We start from the raw sequence: 16,457 nt of genomic DNA, 5'->3' as shown, positions 1-16,457 counted from the left end.
TTTATTTATTTTTTTAAAAAAAGAGTAAATTTGCAGCGGAGAAACCCAACAAGATCACTCCAGCCATGTCACTGGGGTCGGCATCATGTTGACGGTCTGTACCCTAACTTGATAGATGCATAGTGAGGGACCTCTTTGCTAGCTAGTTTTTAATGCCAACTTGACATATGGGTATGGTCATCTGTGAAAAAGGAACCTCGGTTAAAAAAAAAAAAGATGGCTCCTCTACAGGATTGGCCTGTAGGTAAGTCTGTATATTTTCTTGATGAATGTGAGAGGGCCCAGCCCGCTGTGGGTGATAAGACCGTTCTGTTGTCCTTCTGAAAACTAACAGGAAGCAGGATGAGCAAGGCATTGGGTGCATGCCAGTAACCAGCACTCCTCCATGGCCTTTACTCCAGTTTCCACCCCCATGTTACTGCCTTGCTTGATTTCCACCCCCATGTCCCTCACTGTAAGGAGAAACAACCTCTTTCCTTCCCAAGTTATTTTTGGTCATGGAGTTTTTATCATAGCGATATAAACTCTAGCTAAGATAACCTCCATGCATGATATGGTCTTTCTCCCCAAAGCGTGGAACAGCCAGTACAAAGATGGGCAAAAACATTTGAAGGAGCATTTTATAGTATAACCGAGAAGAGCTCCTTAAAACTCTCAACATTATTTTAAAAAGACTCAGAGGCCGAGAAAAGATCACAAGCGACAAATCTAAGGAGGTCTGGCAACTGAAGGTATTGTGGCATTTCTCCGTGCCATACTGGGGAAGATAAGTCACATTAGGTTAAAAAAAAAATAAAGAAACCTAAGTACAGAGCAGGTGTTAGCTAACAAGGCATCCTAAAAATTGATTATAACAAATATGTCATACTGGTGAAGAATGCTATTAAAAAACAAAATTAACACATGATAATCCTCTATTTTATTAGTACTTATTCTGTAGAACTAAAATTATTTAAAAGAATTAAAAATATATTTTTAAATATGCATTGAAGAATCAGAAAAAAATATAGAATGTAAAGCACCAATTGGAAGTAACAAATACTAGCTTCCTAATCTCAATCAGAATAAACCCTGGGACTATATCATTGACTTTTGCATTTCCATCTAACAGACCCTTAATGAATTTGTCAAGGATAATTAATGAACATGCTATTTCATGCTGTGAATCCAAATAAAAGAGATAGTCCTGACGTTCCTTGTTACTGCTTTGTTTTCCAAAGTGTCATTCCAGGCATTTAATTATTTAATGATCGCATCAAGCCCATGAGAACTAAGTGCTATTTTTTTTTTTAATGAAAAAGGAAAAAGGAAAAGAAAAACTAAGCTAAGACAGGCCAGGTGCACAGACCAGAGGTAAAGGCAAGAGGATCAGCAAAGAGAACCCAGGATCTAAAACTCTTGTTTGTAATAGTTAGCTGGAGCTGTCATAATGTACCTCAGACCGGATCACTTAAAGAGCACAGGTTATTTTGTGATTGCTCTGGGGCCTGAGACCTGAGATCAAGGTGTTGATAGCGTTTATTTCTTTGGTACTTCCTTCTGGGTTGTATTTGGTTGCCCTAAATCTTCAGAGTATAAGGACACTAGTTATATTACACAAGTGACCCCATTTCAACCTTATTAAAGAATCGATCTCAAAATACTGTCATATTCTAAAGCACTGAGAATCAGGACATTAACGTAAGAAGAAATGAGTAACAATTCATCAGCTACCAATGTTTACTCTGCTTTCTGCCTACAGTCTTCCCCAGTGGTGGAGGTACAATTTTAGTGAGGGCCTTTATTACCCTAAGTCCATGCCTACTTCTTCTATTATCACAGTGGTCATTAGCAATGGACAGTTTATATCTCCTATAATAGTTTAGCCACCGAAGAAGCGGAATTATTACAGTTTTATCCTCTTTTGTTTTGTTTTGTTTTGTTTGTTTTCCATATTAATCCATAGACAACATCATTCAGTTTATAATGGAATCTAGTGGCATAGTGCTATAGCAGTGTCTGACCAGATATATTAAGATTTATACAGTTTTCTGCTATTTTAGAGCTATGTCTCTGCTCCAAAATTTGGGAATACATTAAATGAGATAATACAGGAAGATAATACAAATCCTGATCCAAAATACCTTAGGCAATGCCTTATTCAGAGAGAAGAGTATCACACAGTTCTGTTTTGAAATTAAATACAAATAAATATAGGAAGTGTACAGGCAAGCGTTTTTTAAGAATGTGGAAGCAGCTGGGCAGTGGTGGCTCGCGCCTCTCCTTCCAGCACTCAGGAGACAAAGATAGGCAGATCTCTGTGAGTTTGAAGCCAGCCTGGTCTACAGAGTGAGTTGCAAGATAGCCAGACCTACACAGAGAAAGCCTGTCTTGAAACACCTCCATCGCTCAAAAAACAAACGAAAAAAAAATGTGGAAGTAAAATAAATATGATTGTCTACTGGAATTAAACTTCGTTGTCGTCATGAAACAGACAAAATCAATCCCACTTGTCACAGCAGGGCTCACTGTCATCAGATTAGAACTATCAATATAGATAAGGAAAGGATGTATCACCACGAAGTAGGGGTTCAACAAGCCACGGGAGCAGAGGAGATGGAGTCATGCAGTCCAACTTGAGCAGAACCCATCCGGGTACTTACAGGAAACAGGGGATTTAGCTCAGTATTTTGTTTAAATCTTAAACTCACACAGTCAAGCTCCTAGCTGTGGGATTCATACCCCAGTATGAGTCTGAAACAAGTCACACACTCCAATGGGCTTTTGCGCCCGAGGAGGCAGTTCAATTGACTGCATCATGGTACAGATGTGCCTGCTACGTCTTATGGCTTAGCATGGCAGCTCGGTGATTCGGCAGCTGCAGCTTGCCGTTTCTTTTCTACGAGTAGACAAACCTTTATGAACTTAATTATGCTGCGATCTATGTGCTAGAAAATTCATCTTCTCTTTCTAGAAGGCTACAAGTCCAATGATACACTTTAGTATCATTATACTATACTAATTATACACTATACTAATTAAAGTTAGTATAATATCATTATACACTATACTAATTAAAGTTAGCCTATGAACGTCAAGATTTACAATTGTCAGATTCAACAGATAAACATACAGAATGACCAGTTAAAATTAGATTTCAGATAAGCAGTGGAATTTATCCCAGGAGAAATTTGTATGTTCTTTAAGTAAAGAGTATGGACTCTTCAACAAGATACTTATGCAGTAAATGAAAAAGTTCCTCATCTGTGTAAACCTGGCTAATCATAATAGTTTAAATGATGGGATTTTTTTTTATCTGAAATCAACTTGAAAACTTGAGAGCTCCAGACATTAAAAGCTTCTCTCCCACCCAGCTACACTACTTCTGTTAGAATTTGCTTTTCCTTTTGATTGATAAAGGAAGATGAAGACCAGTGAAGGATTGAAAAATGTCATTCTCTTGTCCATCCTAGGCACAAAGCTGAGGCTTTTAGAAGACAAATTAGCAAAAGAAAGGTTATAGATTTTTAAATATAATTTTAATTTATGTATTCATTCGTTCATTTTATTTTTAAAAATACTGTCTCGAGCCCCAGATCACCTGGCTTTAACCAGGACCTTCCCTATCTATCCTCCAGTCCATGGGCCCATCCTACACCACATCTAACCAGCCAGACCTACCCCCACATTCTAGGGTTATACTAGGAAGCACATCCTGTACACAAGCTTAGTTTCCCCCAACTTCCTTTCACCCAAGCCACTTCCAACCTCTCTGTGGAGCCTGCTGGCCCATCGACTCTTCTTCCCTAACTTGCTCTGAGCATATCAAACTTAGAGCTAACAGAACAAGTCCACATGCATGGGTCTCATTGCGTAACTATGAGCAATATGAAAGATCAAGTCATATCTTCTCTCTAAAACCTGCTAGTCCTATAGAAATGTTTGCCAATGACTTTTACCCATATGAACCCCAGGACACAGAATTTAAAAGAACAATCATAAACTCAGCCAAGGAATTCAAGGAGTTTGAAGAGGACACAAAGAAATGGCTCAATGAAATCAAGAAGAGGAACTCAAGGAGAATAAATCCCTGAGTGATACCCAAAAAAGACACAAACATGCGGCTGATGAGCATAACCCAAACAATGCAGGACTTGAGATGGAATTCTGAGAAGACTTAATTTCCAGGATCCATCCAATCCTCATTAGAGTCATGTGGCCTCCATTGACACTGGCAAATCCTGATGGAGGTCAGGATCATAGAAGAAAATTTTCCCAAAACATCAACGACCTCAATTCTCTAATCATAAAAATGAATGGATCAAGAAGCAAAATCCATCTATCTGTTGCCTATAAGAAACACATCTTAGTCTTAAAAACTGGTACCATCTAAAAGTAAAGGGATAGATTAAAGCACTCCAATAAAATGGGCCTAGGATGCAAGCACAACTGTCACTCTCCTAATATCTGACGTAATCGACTCTAAACCAAAACTGACCAGAAGAGATAAAGAGGGTCACTTCCTTTGAATCAAGTGAACTGTTAACCAAGAAGACATTAGTATCCTAAATATATGTGCACCAAATGCTGGGGCATCCAATTTCATAACTTCAAGACACGGAGTAACATCATCAACATCATCCATCAAGAGTAAGTAGTTTTAGTAACTCAGTTTCCAACAGACACGACATTAGGACAAAAAAATAAAAAATAAACAGAGAAACATCAGCATTAATTGACCTATTGCATCAAATGGACCTAACAAATATCTACAGAATATTCCACCCAAACCCCAAAGAATACACATTGTACTCAGCAGCATAAGAAAGCTTTTCTAAAATAAACCACAGCCAAGAACACAAAACAAAACTTAACAACTTCAAAATCATTTAAGCTAAGTAAGCCAAACAGAAAATGTGACTGGAAGATTCTAAGAGTCAGAGGATCAGGGAGTTTACTGTGAGACTGTGGCCTCTAGTAATGGAAGAAATTACACCAACAAAGTCTCACCAAACACAACTAAGCACGAGCTGAACAAGAGCTAGAACAGTAGACATGCCAAAGTGGATGGGGGAAAAACCACCAAGGCCTTCATCTTACACAGAGAATTACAGACAAATGTGAAATGCTGAGAGGGGTAGAAATAGTCTTCCCCAGTAAAGAGCATGCCAACTGGCTGTCCACACCAAATATAAACATACAACTAACATTATACAGACTGAGCTGGTTATACATATATACATACACATATATTCATATATAACAGCTGATGAGAAAAGAGCCAATGGATGTGAGAGTCAAAGAGGGGTATATGGAAGGGTTTGGAGGTAGGAAAGAGACGGGAGAAATGATGTAATTATATTATAATCTCAAAGAGGAAAGAAAAAGATGTCTCTGTGGTGGGAAAATCGCACATAAAGTCCCAGCCTTTTCCAGGCTGCTTTAAAGAGGTGATTAAGATAAGAATATCCCTCTTAATTTTAACAAATAAGATCAAATGGCCATTTAAATTATGTTCTCATAGAGCAATTTGGTTGGTAAAGGCAAAAGTTTGTGCCTTCTTTAGGAAATAATTACCCTACCAAGAAGCACTTGGTCTCCTTTCCAAAGTCTTAGAGGCTGCTTTACAATTAAAACATAGCAAGTCGACGACCTACTTTCCTCAGGGTGTTTAGGAACACAAAAGAACTGGTGGGATGTCTCCAGTTTTCAGTGTCCAGACAGAAGGGCACTATGAATAGAACGCGGAAAAGTTTCTGGGGCCCGGAGAGCCTGGAACTCCTGAGTGGGATAAAGCCAATGCCTTGCTGACTCTGACCTTAGTGCTAAGACAGGGTCCTAGAGCTCTCACAAAGGGCCCAACAGATTTGCTGGACCTCCATCATTATCGGAGTCATTAGTGAGGGATACAGCATTTTTGTCGGTATAAGGGAAGGGCTGGGGTCAGACACCAACCACACCTAAGGGCATCTCACTCTGTCTAATGTGTGCATGGATTTGAACTCAGGTCCTCTGTAAGAGTAGTATGGGCTGCTCTTCAGCCTCCATCAACTGTTTCAGAAGCTTCATCTGACTTTTCACACCCCCCCCCCCAAGGAGCTCTATACATCATCAAAAGACATTTATCATCCATACCCTCTTTGGTTTAGTGTCTTCAGCATTAGGAGAAGCTCTGAAGAAATAACCAGAACATTCCCTAGGGATGTGCTTTTGGGTGTTTCTCCCAAAGGCCCTCAAAGTAGCAGTCGCCTGAAAAGCTGTATGGGCAACCAGTGCGCCCTATTTCAGGGTGGAAAGCATAACTGGTGAAACCAACTGTCATACCTAAATTCATCTCTAAATCACCAATATTAAGAAATATTTCAATATCAAGGTAGATCCACGGTTCTTTGCTAAAAGCAGTGTTGACCACTGGAGGATATTTGGCAATTCTGGAGTTTTTTTGTTTTCTGTTCTTGGTACAACTGAGGGTGCTATTGGCATCTAGGCAGCAGAGGTCAAGAATGCCACCAAGCATCCCACAATAAAGAGAACAGGTTCCCACTACAAAGACTTGTCCAGCTTCAAGTGTCAGCAGCACTGTGTGAGAGAGAACCCGGATTCCATTATGTGACATTCAGATTATGTCAGTGTGGTGGAGGATGCAGAGAGATAATTTGAGAAAGTTTTATGATAGAGAAATTACACCTAAATTAGCATATCAGCACATATGCTGCAGGATGTGAGGGAAGAGCCCTGTCAGGGCCAAATGGGATGTACAGCAAGGAATTCAGAGAGGAGTGGGGCTTCCTCTGGGCTTTAGCAATTACATAAGCAGGGAGGAATTGCTATTGGAGAAAACAGCGCATCACAGCTGCGGAAGTGCACAGACGTGCAGCATCCTCCCCTTGCTCCAGTTCCCTGTGAATCACAGAGGATGGTGGAGACTCCCAGAATTTAACTGAGACCCTGTTTCTCTTTCCTTTTATGTCCTTTCCACCTGCAAAGAAGTACTGATGGAGACTTGCAGAGAGGAACACTGAATGAATACTGTGAGAGGACTTGCCAATTGCACACTAAAGCCCAGGGCGCTCCTGTTAGGGCTGTGATGACACAAGATAGAGTCAGTTTTTGGGGGAGGAAACTCCAACTGGGGAAATGACATGGTAAGATCTGGCTGTAGGTAGGCAAGTCTCTAGGGTGCTTTCTTAATTATTCATTGATGTCGGAGGACCCAACCTATTATGGAGAGTGTCACCTTTGAGGTAGTGGTCCTGGGTGCTGTGAGAAAGCAGGCTGATCAAGCCATGAGGAGGAGTAGGCCAGTAAACAGCACTCCTCCATAGGCTCTGTCTCAGCTTCAGCCTCCACGTTCCTTCCATGCTAGCATTTGTTCCCTGACTTCTGCCAGCGACAGACTAGCATGGAAACAGAAGCGAAGTAAGCCACTTTCTCCCCAAGTTGCTTTTGGTCATGGCATTTCATCACAGCAACAGAAACCCTAACTGAGCTGTACAGTGACTATGCGGGGATTTATTCCACAAGATAAGTAGGCCTGTGTATTCTGTTTCAACCAGTTTGGTCTACTGTAACTGGGTACCCTAAAGCTGTGGCTTATAAGAAACAGCGAGAGGCTAAGGAGTCTGATACTGCGGTGTTGGCAGATGAAGTGTCTGGAGGGTCCACTTGCTTCTCATGTATCCATCTTCTCCCCATGCCTCATGTGGCAGGAGGGGTAAAGGTCATTTTTGTAAGGCACTGAAATGCCGCAGGGGAAGTCTCTACCCTTCTTACATAAGTACCCCCAACGGCCACAACTTCAACTTTACTTTAGGATCAGACCTTAACATAGGAATTTTAACTGTGAATAAACATTAAGTCCATGGGAATTTAGATACTTAAGAGTTAATCTATAATTCCAACTCTCCATTCCTACAGAATATCCTGTAGTTGAGAATATGGGTCTTTAATTGTGTTTATTAGCAGCTTTATATATATAATTAAATATATAATATTTATATATTTATAATATTTATATATTTATAATATTATATATATAATTTTGATATTTCAAGCTGCCTGAATAGAGCAGACTTTTCCACCTCATAATTAGTTCATGTGGACGCAGCAAGGTAGGGACAAGATTGGGAGAAGGTGCTTATGGAATTGAAAGCAGTGATGAATGAGGCTAGCCTTTTGCAGAGGGACCTTACCTTAGAAGACAGTGGTAGTGACATTTTCCAAGTTATTTTTTTATTATCATTCCAGAGAGTACTTTTCAAGCAGACAGGTTTCATTTCAGCAGTACGGTAGAACTATTTTCTCCAGCTGCATTGGACTCCCTGAATATCATTAGGTTTCTGATTAGTGGTACTAGTAGTAGTTAGATTACAGATAATAACAGCAAAGTCTTAGCCATCTGTTGGCAGGAAGTCCACGGTCTGGACATCCACAAAACTGAAAACCAGCAGACACATACTTGGAGAAAGGAGGGGGAGGGGATAAGTTAGTGATTTCTGTTTCCCGACTAGAATGTTCTGATCTTAGAAATCCATTACTCATTCTGGAATTAAGTAGGGACAGCCACCCTAAGTAAGGCAGAACATTCGCTCAGCACTTTGTACCTAGCCCTTTGCTCTCTGCTTCAGGGCCCTTTTCTTCAGGGATCCTCCCGTTTGGACTGTGTTCCTCTCAGTCGTCTTGCCTGTTAGAGAGAAATTCCTTGTTCGTGGCTAAGTATGTAACTCTATGAGGATGTCCCTCTGTGAAATCCTTTAGTTTCCCCATAAACTTACCTTATCTGGACATGAGTTCATTTTTTTTCCCTGATACATTATATATGTATATATTCACATATTATATATAAATATATATGTATATACACATACATATATACCTACATATATGTGTGTGTATATATATATATATATATATATATATATATATATATATGTAATCCCAACCCCAAAGCAAAGAGGCTCGTTGATGTTTTAGAATTCTCTTTGATGTCTGAGCCAGAGATGACATGCCAAAGCAAGTCTGTCTGCTCTTTCTGCTAACATCCCAGCAAATGAACAACACAAAGATCAGGAGGATGAGATCTTGCGACACAACTGCAAATGCCGCTTCCTTCCTAACGCTTCTCCTCCACCCTCCTTGCACTTTTTGCTGCCACCATTTCTATGGCTTCTGTGACTTTGGTTCTCATTCAGGAGCGTGGTGGGTGAGTCATTTTCCTCCCTCACTCCCGAGAGCCATTGGGAATGACGTCAGAGATGAGGGGGAGAGAAACTGTGGCATCTCCAGAGACATACTTAGCAGAGGAGGCATCCTCCATGTATAGCCTGCAAGGAAATGAGGGGATGGAAATGAATGTCAGAGTGGTGTGAGGAGGTAGGGGTTATGGTTCTTATGCTGAGCATCTTTTTCGTGACTGGACAAACTGCTGATTCCGGCTGTATTTGGTTTTGCTTAGGATTCTTGCCTGAGGAACGTAAGCATTCTAAAAGAACAATAAATAGATCCTTTAAAGATTCAAAGGTGACGATTAAATAGTCTCATCATATTTAGTCAACCACGTATAATAAAAATCATTTCTGTCTGTGTTGATTTCCTAGTAACTAATCCAATTCTATGAGAAGGTGATGAATATGAAATATTTGTTGCAGCAAATATTTTTTCTCATCTTTTAATATCTCATGTTCGCATGCTGCTACCTATATATACTTACCCATGCCGAGAAAAGAAATCTTTAAGGAAAAGTTTATGTGATAAGTGTAGATTCAATCACTCCAAATTATCCATATCCAGTTATCCAAATAATTCACTGACATATAAGGAAGATTAAAGAGTAACTTTGAAATTTGTACGTACAAAATTAGACGAGGGGTTTGGAAAGTTATTAAAGTGCCACTGGGTCTGTGGCACAGAGAAAACCTTTGGGGAAGAAAATCCCAGCTTGCTGCAAGTTAATTATTTTTTCTTACTTAAAACTTCTAGCTGCTGCCCATCCTGTCTCCACGCTCCCATACCCAGCTTCAGACAGGCAGCCCCTGCTCCAGCTTTCCCTGGTGAGGCCCTGAGAACAAAGCCCACCCTTCCCATATCCACACTCGAAGGCTCAGCTTCCAACTCACAGCTCACACTTCAGCCTTTCTTGGTGGGTTTGCCCAGGACCACACCTGCCAGGATCATCTTCATACTTCAGTCTCAGCACTAGTCACAAATCTCCTACACAGGCCCAGCCTTCTTTAGGTGAAATATTGTTGTTGTTGATGAGCACAACCTCTCTGCCACGTAGCAAAGATACTGTCACAGCAGATCCCTTGGCGATCTGGCTTTCACAGTCATTTTCCCGGTCTTCTCTGATAATTTGGTGCAGTCTAAATACTCATCCTTATACCTACAGGAGCTTACTTTTACCTCACATCAAAGAAGCTATTTTTTTTTTAAATCAGCAGATAGAGATATTATAGAAAGCCACAGCTGGTTAAAATGCAGAGAAAAATCGAATAGTCAGGACTCCCAATTTCAATCTACAACTTTATGAAAGAGGAGGTAAAAAAAAATTGTAACATCTGAAGGAACAGGACATATGCTATGAGATTGTGCCTTCTAGATATGACAGGGAAGCTGCACCCATGAAATCTCAAACATGTCTGCCTAAAGAAGACCTGAACGTTTCCAATAACAGCCGACGTCCCAAGACAGATGGAAGGAATCTCACAGGGCCTCTCTGGTAGATAAAGAGCTGTAAGCAATTAACAACTGCCAGGAGGAGGAGAATCTGTCTTCTTCTGGGACAGCCCCTGACTGGTTACCCAATACCAAGCAGGTAGCATTAACACTAAACTAGGAGTAATGCTAAGCGGACTCAGCAGGCTTTATCTACCTACATGTGTGGATATATACATATATACACACACATATACATATATATATGCATATGTATATATGTCTGTTTGTATGCATACACATATCTGTGTGTATATATATATATATACACACACATATGTGTCTGTGCGTAATAATAATTAAGTAAGAGGTCATGAATTTGACAGGGAGTGGGACAGACACCAGAATAATTAAAGAGGGGTAGAGATTATGTAAATACAGTATTTATCTGTGAAATTCTAAAATAAATTTAGACTTAAAACACAAGCCAAAGCAGACAGCTAACTAGCTTAATAGCTTTACGGAAGTATGCATTTCTGTAAGGTTACGCCTGTGTCTTCAGGTACAAGGCCTTGTCACCTGGTGTCAGCTCCAGGTGATTCCACTCAGAAGGTTTGCTTCTCGTCTAGGAAGAGGGAGGCTGTGCCAAAGAGACGTTCTCTTTGTGTTCGTTTCCTTGAGCTCGACAAGCCTCTGGTTCCTTACTCTTTCCACATTGCTTTCCTCATGCTCTGTCACTTTCACTGTGGTCTCCGCAGAGTGGAGACTGAAAGGCTTTGCAACGTTTGCTTCTGAATGCTCACCAGCCTGGGGGCGTGGTGTTTGTCTGTTTGGTTCTATTTCTTCCTTGATACAAGAGAGAACAATGTTCTGAAATTATACATTGTAAATCCTCCCAACATCCCCCTATACCAAGACTGGAATTTACAAGCCTTAAACGGAAAATTAAGATGTTAAGCCACTCTATTAGTGTTTGCTGTCTAAATTTAATTTCAGTACAAGGACAGGTTTTTAATTAGAAAAGTGCGAAAACAAATGGAAACCTAAACAAATTTCTTATTTTGGGATAGTCTTGTGACTAGAGCCTGAAAATCTGCAAGATCTTGCCTTAACTTTTGCAAAACTTTTTCTAATAGGAAAGAAGTAAAAAATAGTGTTTCCAGTCGCTATAATAACATGCTTGTGTTTAATATGACACAGTAGGCTTACCAACTGCTGGATGGAAAGTCGGTTCTTGCTACCAACTTCATTCTGGATACTCTTTCAATTTTAAGTTTCACACTAGCTTAAAATGTCTCCTTTTTATGGGGAGGGGGTTCTCTAACAGTATGTATTTCAATCCCTGACATGATCCATTAGTTATGGATTTTGTTCTCCACGTGTTCTTCGTGTTGGGCCCAATTCTGAATCATCACTCAGACTGGGTTTCAGAATTTCAAATTTCCATCTTTCTCAATATACCTGTCTATGACATTTAAAACCAAGTTTCTCTGGGGCCTCTTCCCTTGTCCACGTTTTCTGTACTCCCCCTCAGTGGGCACAGACAGAAAGCACTGATGTTGGCCTCCTGACTCTGAACAGCTGTTCTCCTTCTGACTTGGGATACTGACAAAGCTGGTGCCTGGAAAATGAGGCCGAGGCAGCGGCTTCAACAAACTGGACCACTTGTTTCCTGCTGTTGGCAATGATCATGTGTCCTTCCTCCTATTTCATGATGTCACATGACTCCTGTGACACCCCAGGGGCTGTAGGCTGATACATAGAATCATCCTGCTTCTCTGTGACCCCCCTTCCCCTGAGCATGATGGTTACCTGAGCAAGGTGGCAGAATGGATGGGTTCAGGCCACGAGACAGTAATAAGACTCAGTAGCTCATCTGTGTGGCCACGGATGGAAAGACAAAGGGAGCCAAGTGTAAGACAGAGGCCACCTCTTTCTGGAGCACCCTCACCTGCACGGCAAGAGGCCTAATGCACCTTCAGTCTAGTAGAATCCATGGCAGAGTGTCTTTTAGGAAAACATGAATATTATCCCAATTTTTGAGAGTCACATTTCAGTTGAAAGAATTGGAGTGGAGAAATTAAAATTGGTATAGGATGAATGTAAAGAAAAAACAATGAGGTAATACACATCTTTGACTATTCAGTGTCCTGAAAAATGACTCTTCAGACCTGTCTACTTAGTGTTTCCATGGCTTGAATAAGTTTCAGAGAGAAGGATTTGTTATATGAAAAGTAAAGACAAGCTGGGCTCTTTCTAGTGCTTTAAGGACACATGGAGGGCATGAGCCAAAGGCATTGTGCTTGGATTTTTCTGTCTCTGGTCTCCACTCACTAAAAGTTAGAGGTCTCTAGATGGGTGATGAAATGGACTGCAATGCCTGGCTGTGGGGTCTGGAAAGAAATGATTCCTTTAGTTTCCAGTGGAGAATCAGGAGCCTGGAAACATCACCTCCACAGAACAGTGAGCCCTAAGTGTTGAATTTGCTTTTCTCAAGCTTCCCAAGTACCATGGAGCTGAGTGAAGCTGTGGCAACAGAGATAGGAAAGGACCTTAGTAGGGCCTCACATAGAAGAAGATACAGACTTAGGGTTCTTCAAGCAGTAGAATTCACAGGGGTTCCAGATAATCAAGGTGCTTCAGTTAGCACTCACCAAACCTGTTCTTCCAGTCACTGGTTAGCCTTCACGAGAATAAAGAACACCTGAGGGAAGGAGACTTCAAAGATGTCATCGCCTAGGCACATAGGACAGAGATTGACAGGGAGCATGTGAGTGCTTCACCATGATGGTGTTAGCTTGCCTTTATTTATATATCTCTATTTAAAGCAAATTATGCAAGCATACTCGTGGGGGCAGCAGCTTTTCATCAATAGAATGACCAGGCTTCAGCTTGTTAGTTAATGATCAGGCAGTTTTAACAAAGGGCAAGTTTTCACTCCCCTCTCTTGCTCCCTTTCCCCACTCTCCATCTCTTTTCTCAGGGCATTTGGGGCCATGTACTTTCAATCCTGCAATCAACAAGTCTTACTGTTAAGAGAGCTTCATTCTACTTACATCCCCTGAGAGTTATCATCTTGAGTCAAGTATAAGCAGGTGTGAGTACATTCATTTCGATGGTAAGGACAGGGAGGTGGTGACTGCTTTCAGTTCCCCAGACAAACCCACAGTGATGATGACTTCTAATCACTAATGCACAGTCACAGCTAGCAATGCTTATCCTATTATTTACAATGAAGCAACAAAACAAACAAATATGTCTACGCAAAGTTCAGTGTACACGTGCAATTCCTCTGAATTCAGGCCATCACTCATAGTCAAAAAAAAAAAATCACTGTTTTTAAATTTTCAGCGAACTGACTGTAAGAACACAGGTAAGTTATTATATATTTTAACTAATAAGAGAAGGGTCCAGGTTTTTCTTGGGTGATGCTTTATAATCAGCCAGGTATGTTATGTAATGCTTTGAATTAGCTGTTAAGACAACATGACTGAGGGCACGTTGCTTGGTATCCCTTACACAGGAGAGAGTATAAGTAATTTACTCACATCACACAGCAAGGCTGACACCCAGATTTGACCCTATGCTCTTTGATTGCTCTACCCTTGCATGGTAAGACTGAAGATCAGCCTCACCGCTATGAAACTGATACTACCCCAGAGGTCTCTGGATTTTATTTAAATGATGAATGTAAGTTTAAGAACAACAAGTGGTCACATATTTTAAACTTCCTTGTTTTTAATGTCCCATGTTTAGTTTTTCTATCTTGCAGAGATTAATATATTAAGTAACAAAATAGAACTGACACATCATTAATCACAAAAGCAAGAAAGGGACAACCTGTAGTGGGGAGGAAGGAGACCAGGAGGGAAGAGATAGGGTATGGGAAGGGGGCAGGAGAGGGGAGGAAGGGAGGAATTTGGAGGGGAAGGTCAACAACAAAAGTATATGTGAAGAGGCTATAACAAAGCCTACTACTCTGCATAGAAAATGAAATAACTAACGAAACAACTGTATGGTTATTTTCCCCATAGGCTTAGAAGATAGACATATGAGCATCTATACATATTCTTTTCTATACTGCCTCTATATAGCATACATGTCTCCATACAACTTATACCTTTATAAAATACACACAACAAAACAGCTAAAAAGTACTTGTAAAAGTTTGGGTTTTTTAATAGATACAAAAGTACTTTAATAAAGAGTATAACAAAGAACATTCCATTAAACACTTACATTAAAATTTATAATTTGATTAGATATTTTCAATTAACATTTTTGAAGTTCTAAAGCTCTGCTTAACTGTTGTTGGCTACATATTGTCACTGACAGGGAGAGGTATGCTAGTGGTGTCATCAGAAGGAAAGCCTTAAATTTAATTTGAAAATCAAAATGCCATACAATATATCAAAATCTGGGTGTTAGAAAACATAAGTGGATAAGCCTCACCCTGGGAAAACCACCTTTATGATCATGGTATCTCCCCTGCCAGGTAAAGAAATCAGGGAAACAACACCCTTCACAATGGCCACTAATAACATGAAATACCTTAGGGTGACTCTAAACAAGCAAGGGAAAGCCCTGTTTGAAAAAAACTGTAAGTCTCTGAAGAAAGAAATTGAAGAAGATATCAGAAGATGGAAAGATCTCCCATGCTCATGGATTAGTAATATTAACATTGTGAAAATGGCTATCCTGCCAAAAGCAATCTACAGATTCAATGCAATTCCCATCAAAATACCAACTCAGTTCTTTACATATCTTGAAAGAAAGATTCTCAGCTTCATAAGGAGAAACAAAAAAGCCAGAAACTCCAAAATGATCCTGTACAACAACAGATCATCTGGAGGTATCTCCATCCCCAATCTCAAGCTGTACTACAGAGCAATAGTAATAAAAATTGCATGGTATTGGCATAGAAACAGAAAGGAGGATCAATAGAACCGAATAGAAGACCCAGAAATAAACTCACACACCTATGAATACTTGATTTTTGACAAAGAAGCCAAAACCATTCAATGGAAAAAAAGATACCATCTTCAACAAATGGTGCTGGTCCAACTGGATGTTTACATGCAGAAAAATGAAAATAGATCCATATTTATCACCTTGCACAAAGCTAAAGTCCAAGTGAATCAAAGACCTCAACATAAAACCAGATATTCTAAATCGGTTAGATGAAAAAGTGGGGAAAAGCCTGAAACTCATTGGCACAGGACACAACTTCCTGAACAGGACACCAACAGCACAGGCTCTAAAAAACAATCAATAAATGGGACCTCATGAAACTGAAAAGCTTCTGTAAAGCAAAAGACACTGTCGTCAGAACAAAACGACAGCCTACAGACTGGGAAAGGATCTTCACCAACCCTATATCTGACAGAGGGCTGATCTCCAGCACATATAAAGAACTAAAGAAGTTAAAAGGCAATAAACCAAGTAACCCAATTAAAAAATGGGGTATGGAGCTAAACAGAGAATTCTCTGTAGAGGAATATAGAATGGCAGAGAAACACTTAAAGAGATGCTCGACATCATTAGCCATCAGGGAGATGCAAATCAAAATGACCTTGCGATGTCACCTGACACCCATCAGACTGGTTAAGATGAATAACTCAAGTGAGAACACATGCTGGAGAGGTTGTGGAGAAAGGGGAACCCTCCTCCACTGCTGGTGGGAATGTAAATTTGTACAACCACTCTAGAAATCAATCTGGTGCTTTCTCAGACAATTAGGAATAGTCCTCAAGATCCAGCTATACCACTCCTAGGCACATACCCAAAATTTTGCTCAAGTACACAACAAGGACATTTGCTCAACC

Source organism: Meriones unguiculatus, chromosome 16, assembly GCF_030254825.1.
Source record: "Meriones unguiculatus strain TT.TT164.6M chromosome 16, Bangor_MerUng_6.1, whole genome shotgun sequence".
Classification (NCBI taxonomy): domain Eukaryota; kingdom Metazoa; phylum Chordata; class Mammalia; order Rodentia; family Muridae; genus Meriones; species Meriones unguiculatus.
This window is presented reverse-complemented; position numbering follows the sequence as displayed.